We start from the raw sequence: 10,889 nt of genomic DNA on the forward strand, positions 1-10,889 counted from the left end.
GCTACACTCTCCTTGGACACGCCTGTACAACCTGGACGTTCTGCTGCACGAGGGACACTTTGCCGCAAAATACGAACCGAGGCGCGCAAGAAGATAATGCATGCCCAACAGGAGCAGAAGCGACATTACGACCGCCGCCACCGTCGGGCACCGCCATACCGTATCGGCGATGAGGTGTGGGTGCAACGAGGTACACCGTCCCCTGCGAAGAAACTATGCGCGAAGTTTGAAGGGCCCTTTATTATTACGAAACAACTGGGCGAGAACACTTGGCGAGTGCGGTCCTCGGAATCTGACTCGGGCGCAGACAAAAGGAGGCGCAACAATTTTGCCGTGCATGTGTCGCGTATTAAGAATTGTGTCCGTAGAGACGTCTGAAGTGCCGAAATCTGCTTTTCTTTCAGAGGTGCACCTTTCGCAGCGTGGCCGAGTGCGATGACGAAGAGCGGCAACGGGCTTGGGCGCATGCTCGGGTAGCGCGAGGAAGAGGAGAGGAAGGCAGAGAATAGAACAGCCGGCCCACGAACGGGCGTTGTCTCCTGTTTCTCTCCTTACAATATATATATATATATATATATATATATATATATATATATATATATATATATATATATATATATTATTTGAGGCGATTTTTTTATATTCGTAGAGCTGATCAGATGACTTGCTTTTCAAAACTGTTTGTTTTAAATCAAGGAAGAATCTGCACAAACAGATTGTACAGGCTGGGCCACCCCATCCCGTGACAACACAGCAGTGTTTAATAACATTTTGGAAATGTTACCGTGAAGTTTAAAAAGTACATTCAAATTTAACCTGATCATCTGATCATTCCATCCACAAACTTCCCAGTCTTAGTTTGGCGTTGTAGATACGATGAGTGTGAAGAACCTGCTATGACACTTGTACCTTAAATTTTCACTTATTAAACAAAACATGTGGCTGACAAAGCAAGGAACTTCGCAGAAGTCTTTAGGATAAGCCGAGTGCCAATTTCTTTCCTGTTAGAGCCCTCTAATATAACGTCTTTCTTAAGAAGAAGACCACGTTCAGGTGTCGTTCCTTGCCCTCCTATTTTTCCCAGCTTGGGTGTGGGGTGGACGGAAAAGCGGTGAAGTGGCCCTTTACTCCTCCCCTCCGCTTACTCCAAGTAAATAACTTACGTAAACTGTGTAAGCTGAAATTTTCTTTTAAAAATGTGGGCGAATATAACGTTAAACTACCCCGCAATGTTTCCTTCCGTATAGGTCGTTGGCTGTTGGTGATTGGTACAAATTTTCTGGGTCATGCATTTCTGGGTACAAATTTTCTGGGTCAACCCCCCCCCCCCCGAAATTTTCAATTTTGCTTGCGTATATATACACGCACACATACAAACGCACGCACGAACATACATAAAGTATGGTTCAACCCACCCCGAAAAAAATTTCTGGCTACGCCCCTGCCCGTGTACTTAGATTTAGGTGCACGTTAAAGAACCCCAGGTGGTCGAAATTTCCGGAGTCCTCCACTACGGCGTCTGTCATAATCATATCGTGGTTTTGGGACGTTAAACCCCAGATATTATTATAATTAGAATCGTAGGAGAAATTTTATTACAAGGTTACGTTACTGCTGCGTTCAAGTAAAACATTGCCTGACTTGTTAGTTTCCCAGTCTGCAGCCGACAGTAACCACTGTCGAAAGTGGGGGGACATCCGCCCCCCAACGTTCCTCAGAGGGGGGGGGGGGTGCTAGCGCCCCCCTTGCCCCCCCCCCGATAGATACGCCTATGGCTCTAGCCTTAAAAAACAAGACAAACCAAAGTAAATGAAACGATAACAGTGCAACATCGTGTATGCCTCACTTCATGCAGGGGCTCCGGAATTATATCTGATGTGTGGGGGCGACGACGTCTGTAGGCTGATGTCGCATTGTGTATATATATATATATATATATAAATATATATATATGTATATATATATATATATATATATATATATATATAGCAGAAGCAAGGTGTTGACGCACAAGTGAAAAGAAGCTTTATTTGACGTTTCGGCCGTGGGCCCGGCCTTCTGACGAAGGCCGGGCCCACGGCCGAAACGTCAAATAAAGCTTCTTTTCACTTGTGCGTCAACACCTTGCTTCTGCTATTACTCCCGGATCCGGCGACACCTTTCCTCGAATATATATATATATATATACAATGCAACATCAGCCTAGAGACGTCGTCGCCCCCACACATCAGATATACTTCCTATATATATATATATATATATATATATATATATATATATATATATATATATATATATATATATTGTAGCGAAGCGTTCCTACTGAGTAATGGGTCGTCCTCTCGAGCGCCTTCCAGTGGGTCGTTCTCTTCTCTGAGAGCACGCTCCTCGTGCAGAGAGTCAGCCCCGCTTTGACTGTCGCTGCCGTGCGCCGTCGCTGAGTCCCCGTTAATAAACGTCTTGACAATTTGGTGGAGAGTGCTGTGCCCTTTAAACAACTACGGTCCGCATTCGATGCCCTTGGAGCTTCGATCCCGTACCTTGCCTGCTACCATGACTCAAGACGCCGCCCAGCAAACTCCTCCTCTTGCACCGACGCCATGTCCGGGTGTCCCCCGCATCCGCGACCCTCCTATCTTCACCGGCGCGGATGGCACCGACGTCGAGGACTGGCTCGCGATCTACGAGCGTGTGAGCGTCCCCAATAAATGGGACGAGGCAGGCAAACTGAGCAACCTCGTTTTCTACCTCGCGGGTGTGGCAAGTCTATGGTACAACAACCACGCATCCGATTTCGCTACGTGGTCAGCTTTCAAGACCGCCATCATCGACGTGTTTGGCCGCCCTGCCGTTCGCAAGCTGCAAGCCGAACAGCGGTTACGTGAACGAGCCCAGCAGTCCGGCGAGTCGTTCACGAGCTACATTGAAGACGTGCTCGACTTGTGCAAGAAAACCAACGCAACCATGTCTGAGGCCGACAAGATCCGGAATGTCATGAAAGGCATCGACGACGATGCCTTCACCATGCTACTCGCCAAAAACCCTCGCACTGTGGCAGAGGTCATCACGCTGTGCCAAAGCTACGAGGAACTACGCCGGCAGCGGCTGATGACGCGTCGACCTCCATCACGCGACGCGGATCTCGCTGGCTTGTCGGCCGTGTCGGACCACTCCGTCTTACTCGCCGAAATCAAGTCATTCGTGCGGGAAGAAATTGCCCGCCAGTTCTCCTTACTGGCCTTCTCTCACCCGCAGGATGTTGTACAGTCGTCGACCACACTGCTGCCTCCCCTACGCCGGGCTATCGAGAAGGAAATCGCGGAGGTTATGCCGGAATACCACCAGCCCCCTCCGGCGTCTGCGCCGCTCAGTTACGCACAAGTTGCAGCCAGGCCGCCCCCAGCGCTCCCTGTGGTGCCCCCGCTAACATACGCTGGAGCCGTCACCAGGCCTCAGGCCTTCGAAGCGAGTGTGCCGGCTGCGTACGCCGACATCGTCCATACGCCCCGACTGCAGCCAACCATGCAGTCGTCATATAAGCAGCCGCCCCGTCCCTCGCGTCCTGCCACGTGGATGGGACCTAGCCCGGCAAACCGATGGCGCACTTCCGACAACCGCCCGATCTGCTTTGCGTGCGGTTGCGCCGGTCACGTAGCCCGCTATTGCAGCCGCGTGCAGCCGCCTCGAGTCGGATCAGCCGTCACCAACCAGTCCAGCCGCCCGTATTATGACCCGCTGCCGCCTATGTCACCGACGTCACGCCCAGGTCCATCTACCCGTCGGTCACCGTCCCCACGACGCCGCTCACTGTCACCGATGCGGCCTCGTCCGGTCGCACGAGACCAGGAAAACTAGTCGTCGCCAGGGTTGCCACTGACTTTCGAGTAAATGTCGCCAAACAACGAGCAGAAAGTCGCCAAAAGTCGCCATTTTTTTAGAAATTTCGCCAAAAAAGTCGCCATTCTAGATGCGTGCGGCATATCCTAGTAATAGGAATTTTCCCTGATGTATAGCCCCGTAGAATACAGTGCCATTCAAAGCCCTTAAAGTATATTGACATCTCTCAATGCCAGGCGCATCGCCCCTTCACCATGGGAGTGCTTGGTGCACCTGGTTCTCCAACTAGCCGCAAGATGTGCGCGGAGGCGCAAGTATGAAATGATAAAACGCTCATGATATCCTTCCATCCCTGTCCGCTCGTTTCAAAGGTAAAAGTGTGGTAAACCTTGGGCGAAAGCCGCGAAGGCGTTGTTTGTAGACAGCTTTACATCCCCTCATATGAAAAAAAAAAATGGATTAACAGGTTTATTGAAAGTAGTAAGACAGAATTCTTACAGGTATTGTTCATTAGTGAGTCTTATACCTTTCAGTGTGAACTAATATGATACCGGACGCCACTGTCCCTTTCATATATAATCACTTATATCTACCCGCGTCAATCCAGTGCGTTATAATTGAACAGGTAGACATTGTAAAATGTTATATAGCAATTGTTTTCATTGCACACGCTCACCGAGAACAGTAGAAAATGCCTGAATAAATAATTTTTTATTGCACGAACACCCGCGTATCCGCCCATCTTCGCTATACGAGCTCGATTAGGGGATACTGCAGCGGTGAATAGGTCGCCAAGCTATTCAGAATAGTTGGAGCTTTGGCGGAACAAATGGCCGGAACACACGACAAACCCGTCATCTAGCCCCTTCAGGAGCGAAACTTTAGCGGAGCTCTGAAGCATATAGATGAATCTAGATGAATTGAGTTAGAAGCATCTAGATGAATTTAGGAGATACACACGAGTTACAGGACGGACATACAGAACGGCGCGTAATCTGCACCTCAAAACCCAGAAAAATACAGAGAACAGTGCCGCTCATTCGTTGGGCAGGCACTGAGCTTAGGATGCATAACTCAGTGGAGACCTAAGCTGAAAATCGCCAAATATTCGCCATGTCGCCATTCATAATTTTAGGTCGCCACGGTCCTCTCAAATTCGCCAATTTGGCGAAAAGTAGCCACCATTGGCAACCCTGGTCGTCGCAGTCCAAGAGGCAAGGGCTGCGACGCTATCGAACAGCCAAAGCCCTCAGCAAAGCCCATCAAACGTAGTAGACGTGTTTGTAGATGGTGTGCGCACATCGGCCCTTGTAGACACTGGAGCTGCCGTTTCCGTTATGGACGCTAAATTTAGCCGACTACTACGAAAAGTGACGACGCCACTTTCCGGGCTCTCCCTCCGTACAGCCAGCGCTCACAGTATTCACCCGACAGCGGTGTGCACAGCCCGTGTCATGATTCAGGACGCTCTGTACGCCGTCGAATTCATCATAATTTCCTCATGCTCTCACGACGTCATCCTGGGATGGGATTTTCTCGCCCGTCACGCCGCCGTAATTCGTTGCGCACCAGCCGAAATAGAGCTCTCACGATTCTCAGATTTGACGCCGGCGGACAGTCCACCGGCTGCGACCAAGGTACTCGTCAAAGACGACACCACACTTCCTGCAAACTCGTCAACGGCTGTGTCAGTCTGCTGCACCGGTCTCGCCGACGCCGTTGCACTCCTCTCTCTATCTGACCGCGTCTTCATTAGAAAAGGCTTGTTGGTGCCATTTGCGACCGTGAAAGTCATTCAGGGCGACACCGACATTTTTGTTACGAACCCATCCCCGTACATTGTTAGGTTGGTGCGAGGGGAATGCCTCGGCAGAGCTGAAGCCCTCGAAGACGCACAAGTTATGGACGCACCGGGTGACACGCACTGCGCCAACTCCCATTCGCTCAGTGCTGTTTCCACATCTGATTCGTCACCCGCTGATTTATTTGGTTCCTCGATTGCTGAACACCTTACGTCGGTCGAGCGTTCCCAGCTTCTATGCCTGTTGGAAGAATTTCGTTCTTCGTTCGATGTAGCGCAAACTTCTCTCGGCCGCACGTCTGCTGTCACGCATCGCATCGACACTGGAGCCCAGCCACCACTGCGGCAACGTCCATATCGCGTGCCGCCAACAGAGCGTCGTGTAATTACCGAGCAAGTCGAAGACATGCTTCGCCGCGATGTTATTCGACCCTCAAACAGCCCGTGGGCGTCTCCTCTCGTTCTCGTTGCGAAGAAGGACGGCTCTGTGCGGTTCTGTGTGGACTACCGACGACTCAATAAGATCACCCGTAAGGACGTCTATCCCCTACCTCGAATAGACGATGCCATTGACAGCCTGCAAGGAGCAGAGTTCTTTTCATCGCTCGATTTGCGCTCAGGGTACTGGCAAGTCCCCATGGCTGATGACGCTCGACCGAAGACAGCGTTTGTCACACCCGACGGCTTGTACGAATTCAACGTCATGCCGTTTGGGCTGTGCAATGCGCCCGCGACCTTGAGCGCATGATGGATACCGTTCTGCGCAACTTGAAATGGCACACGTGCCTATGCTACCTCGACGACGTCGTCGTTTTCGCCCCGGACTTCTCAACACACCTTCAACGCCTGGGGCAGGTTTTGACGCGCTTGAGCGACGCCGGGCTACAACTGAATCTCAAGAAGTGCCGATTTGCAGCACGGCAGCTGACGATCCTAGGATACGTGGTGTCCAAGGACGGCATCCTCCCAGATCCAGCCAAGCTTCGGGCCGTGACAGAGTTCCCCAAACCTACGTCCGTCAAAGAACTGCGCAGTTTCGTAGGACTATGCTCCTACTTTCGGCGCTTCATCCGAAACTTCGCGACTATCATATCACGATTCACCGCAAGGGGGCCACGGAGTGCAGACGTGTATCGCGTCGGCTCCGTGATTTTCCTACGTTCTTTGGTGGATTTTCGAATGTTCTGTGAAATCTGGCTCACCAGTCATCGACGGAAGTTGCGACGACCTTCCCTATACTACAGTTCTCCAGGTGGGCCCTTTTTCTGGCCATTTTTCGGTGTTCTGTGCCACCACGTTGGTGGCAAAGAGAAGCCTAAATCGAACACATACGACACCATTGCCCGGCCGCTGAGGCGGTAGGGCGGGCTAGGCCTGACGTGTCGTGGGACTTTTTCGGAGACCCCCTTTTCCCGTCGGCAACGTAGTAGGCCTACTTTAGCGTAAAATGGAAGTCGTACGAGTTGAAGGAGAGGAGGTGGAGCCGGACGAGTTCGGCGAGGGCTCAGGATTGTGTGAAATCAAGAGACACAGCAAGAATCAGCAGCAAGGGCAGCAGCAGACGGCTGCCACGTCACTTACGGAGACCTCAACGGCTGCCGGCACGGCAGTGAAGTACAATAGGAAGACCGCCCGCCAAGTGCGTCAGATAGCCAGGGCCAGCCGGATGCCAGATCTACCGACGGATGACTACAAGGTCGTCGTGCGCCCCCGAGGCGGTTTCAATGTCTCCGACTACAAGATGGACCGAATCTACTGTTGCCTGCGTAGCGCGGCGGAGATAGGTCGCGAAGCAGCCGAAGAGGACAGCATCTGCCTCAACTTCAAACAGAATATTGTGGTGCTGAGCACACCGTCGGAAGACCGAGCCAAGAGATACGGAGCCATCAGCAAACTCCGCATTGGAGAACGAGAGTTCGAAGCGAGCGCCTACAGAGCCGCCCCGGAAAACACCTCTAAAGGGCTAGTCAGAGGCATTTCCAATGACGAGAGCCCCGAGGACATCGTCAAGAGCTTGATCACGCAGCGCAATCCCGCCGTGCTGCACGCCAAACGCATGGGAAATACGGACAACGTGATCGTACTTTTCGATGGTTTCTACGTGCCGAGATACGTGTACTATGGCGCGATGCTCGTGAGATGCAGCCTATACAGGAAGCATATCGACGTGTGTTATGGGTGCGGCAGGCTGGGACACAGAGCCGATGTGTGCCCCAATCCAAATAACAAGATGTGCCGTGGGTGCGGCTACAGCAACCCACCACAAGAACATCTGTGCGATCCGAAGTGTCAACCATGTGGCAAGGGTCACGTCACGGGAGACCGAAAGTGCAAGGCTAAATACAAGATCCCTTATCTGGTTAAGCGGCGCCAATGGGAACGAAGAACACGAGAAGAAGACGCCGCCGTCGAAGCCTACGACAACGGCTACAACAGCAGCAGTACCGCAAACTACGCCTCGCAAGACCGACACCTGCGCAGGGAAGGACGCTCAGCCAGCCGCGGAGCGATCGGCGGTGCGGGAAAGTCTCGCTCGAGATCTAGCGCCCGCTCACGTTCACGATCGCTCACTGGTTCCCGTGCATCGAAGCCGCGAAGCAAGTCGAAAATGCGCGTTGCAGCCGGCCCAGGCGCAATGCAGCCGACCGGCTTCGTGAACCATGGCAATAGCAGCCAATACGGAAACGGAAGCTACTGGCAGCGGCAACATCAACAGCAGCAGCAGCATCAACACTACAAGAGCAACGTACAGGAGGTAAGCTGGGCGGACGTTGCTGCCTCCCCCGGCGGCGACGGTGCTGCGGGGCGCCGTGATGGTGTCGTAGTCAGTGGTGGCGGTGGCCCCGGTCCCGGTCGCGTGAGTGGTGATGAGCTCGAACGAGCCATACAGCAGCGCTTAGGGCCTTTAGAACATACCATTAATGAGTTAAGACGAGAAAACGCGCTTCTTAGAGAAGAAAGATCCAAATTGAAAGGCGGGGCTGCACAACGGTAGCAACATAAACAGCAGAAACGACAGGAGATGTTATTAGAGCCACAACCTCTTCCGCCACAGCCCGTGCCGGTCGAGGTGAATACGGTGGACGACAGCTCGGTGGAGACAGCGGACGAACGCGAAGACCACCCGGTATCTTCCAAGAGGGCCGCGTTAGACCCCGAAAGACCCACAACCGAACCGCGTAGCACTTCCTACGAAAGGCTAAAGAAGCGCATAGAGAATATTGAGACAAGCCTAGACGAGCGTTTCGCGAGCCAGACGGAACAAATTAACAAAATGTTTACCGTGGTCAACAACTCGGTGGCCAAGCTCGCGGAGCAAATGACTCAGGCGATTGCGGCGCTCACGGCGCGAATGGACGACTTCGAAGCGAGGCCCCCGCCCCTTGCGGGCAGGCCGTTGCGAGCGACCGGGAAACCATACGCGAGACCGCAGCAGCAGCAAACTCCGATAACAGACGCAGAAACGCAGCACCAACAGCCGAGTCTATCGGGCGACGGGCTACATTAACACACGCGCTTCACGATGGCTATACGCGACAAAAAACACACACGCACTAGACAACATCCACAACAGTACACGATCTGGCAGTGGAACTGCCGGGGTTACAGAAAGAAGCGGGGCAATCTCCAGCAATTTGTATGCAACTGCGAGAGAAAGCCGGACGTGATCCTGTTACAGGAGACAAATGATCCGGTCAAACTGGCGGGCTACAAAGCCGTAGATGCGGCCGCGTCTAGCGAGGGGCAGAGGCAGAGACGACGGCGAGTTGCGTCGACCGGCGTTATGGCGACGTTGCCGGCCGCCGCGGTGCTCGTTCGTCGCAATCTAACAGTGGCGCAGCGTGAGCTTCAAGGGGTGAAGATACCGCACGTCTTTGTAGAGCTAATTCCGAGGAGGGGTCAAGGGCTATTCGTATTGAACGTATACAGCAAGCCCTCGCTGCAGCACAGATTCCGGGAGCTGTTCCGCAAGGCACGCGCAGTCGCCGGCGATGGACCGCTGCTCGTCGCGGGAAACTTCAACGCGCCTCACGCGGCCTGGGGATACGCACGAGAAACACCCAAGGGCAGGCGCCTGTGGAAGGACTCGGCAGACCAGCGACTGGAACTCATCGCGAACCCTGCCGATCCCACGCGCAGGGGCAACAGCGCATAAGTTGACACGCTACCGGACCTTGCGTTCGTGGCGAACATAGCCAACGCGCAGTGGCACAACATGCAGGAGGATCTCGGAAGTGATCATTCCATAATAGAGATTCAAATAGATACGGGGCAGCATACTAGGGTGTGCCACTTCGAGAGCGCAGGGAAAGCCAGGGGACGTAGGCTCCGTCTCGTGGAATGGGACGCATTCCGCAAGACACGCAAAGAACGCGAGCGAGGCGACCGGCCGATAACAAACATTGACGAATGGACCGAGACGCTCAGGGAAGACGTGGACGCGGCAACGCACGAGGTCCCTCCCGAGGCAAACCTTCAAGTGATCGACAGCAGGCTCCTGCACATGTGGGAGGCCAAGCAGGCTTTGCTGAAGAGATGGAAGCGTCAAAGGCACAATAGGACGCTGCGCAGGCGCATAGCCAAACTGGACAGAGACACAGAAGAACACGCCTTCCAGGTATGCCGCGCGCAATGGGAGGAGACGTGCAATGGCCTTGAGACTCAGATGCGCGGTGCGAGCGCTTGGCGCCTCTTCCGGCACCTTCTGGATCCGGAGGAAACCAAGACCGCTCAGGGGCACAAGATTCGCAGACTCGTACGCGACTTTGGGGGCACGCCAGATGAATTTCTTGAGGCCGTTCGCCAGCGTTACTTTAGAACGGGAGAAAGACTACAGCACGCAATGTACGACGGAGACGACAACGAAAAGCTAGACGCGGAGTTTAGTGAAGCAGAAATCAGGGCGGTCCTAAGCAGTCTCAACACCAGGTCGGCCCCTGGCCCGGATCGGGTGACCAACAAGACCCTACGCAACCTGGACGACGAGTCAATTACGCGACTGATGGCCTATGTTAACGAGTGCTGGCGAGAGGGCTCCCTCCCCAATGCGTGGAAAAGGGCCCGCGTGGTCATGATTCCCAAACCGGGTAAGCAGGTGACGATCGATAACCTAAGACCAATCTCGCTCACGTCCTGCGTGGGCAAAATCATGGAACACGCTGTCCTGACTCGCGTGACTGATTACCTCGAAGACGCCGACGTCTTCCCCCCCACGATGTTGGGATTTCGTCGCAACCTTTCCGCGCAGGAC

Source organism: Rhipicephalus sanguineus, chromosome 9, assembly GCF_013339695.2.
Source record: "Rhipicephalus sanguineus isolate Rsan-2018 chromosome 9, BIME_Rsan_1.4, whole genome shotgun sequence".
Taxonomy (NCBI): Eukaryota; Metazoa; Arthropoda; class Arachnida; order Ixodida; family Ixodidae; genus Rhipicephalus; species Rhipicephalus sanguineus.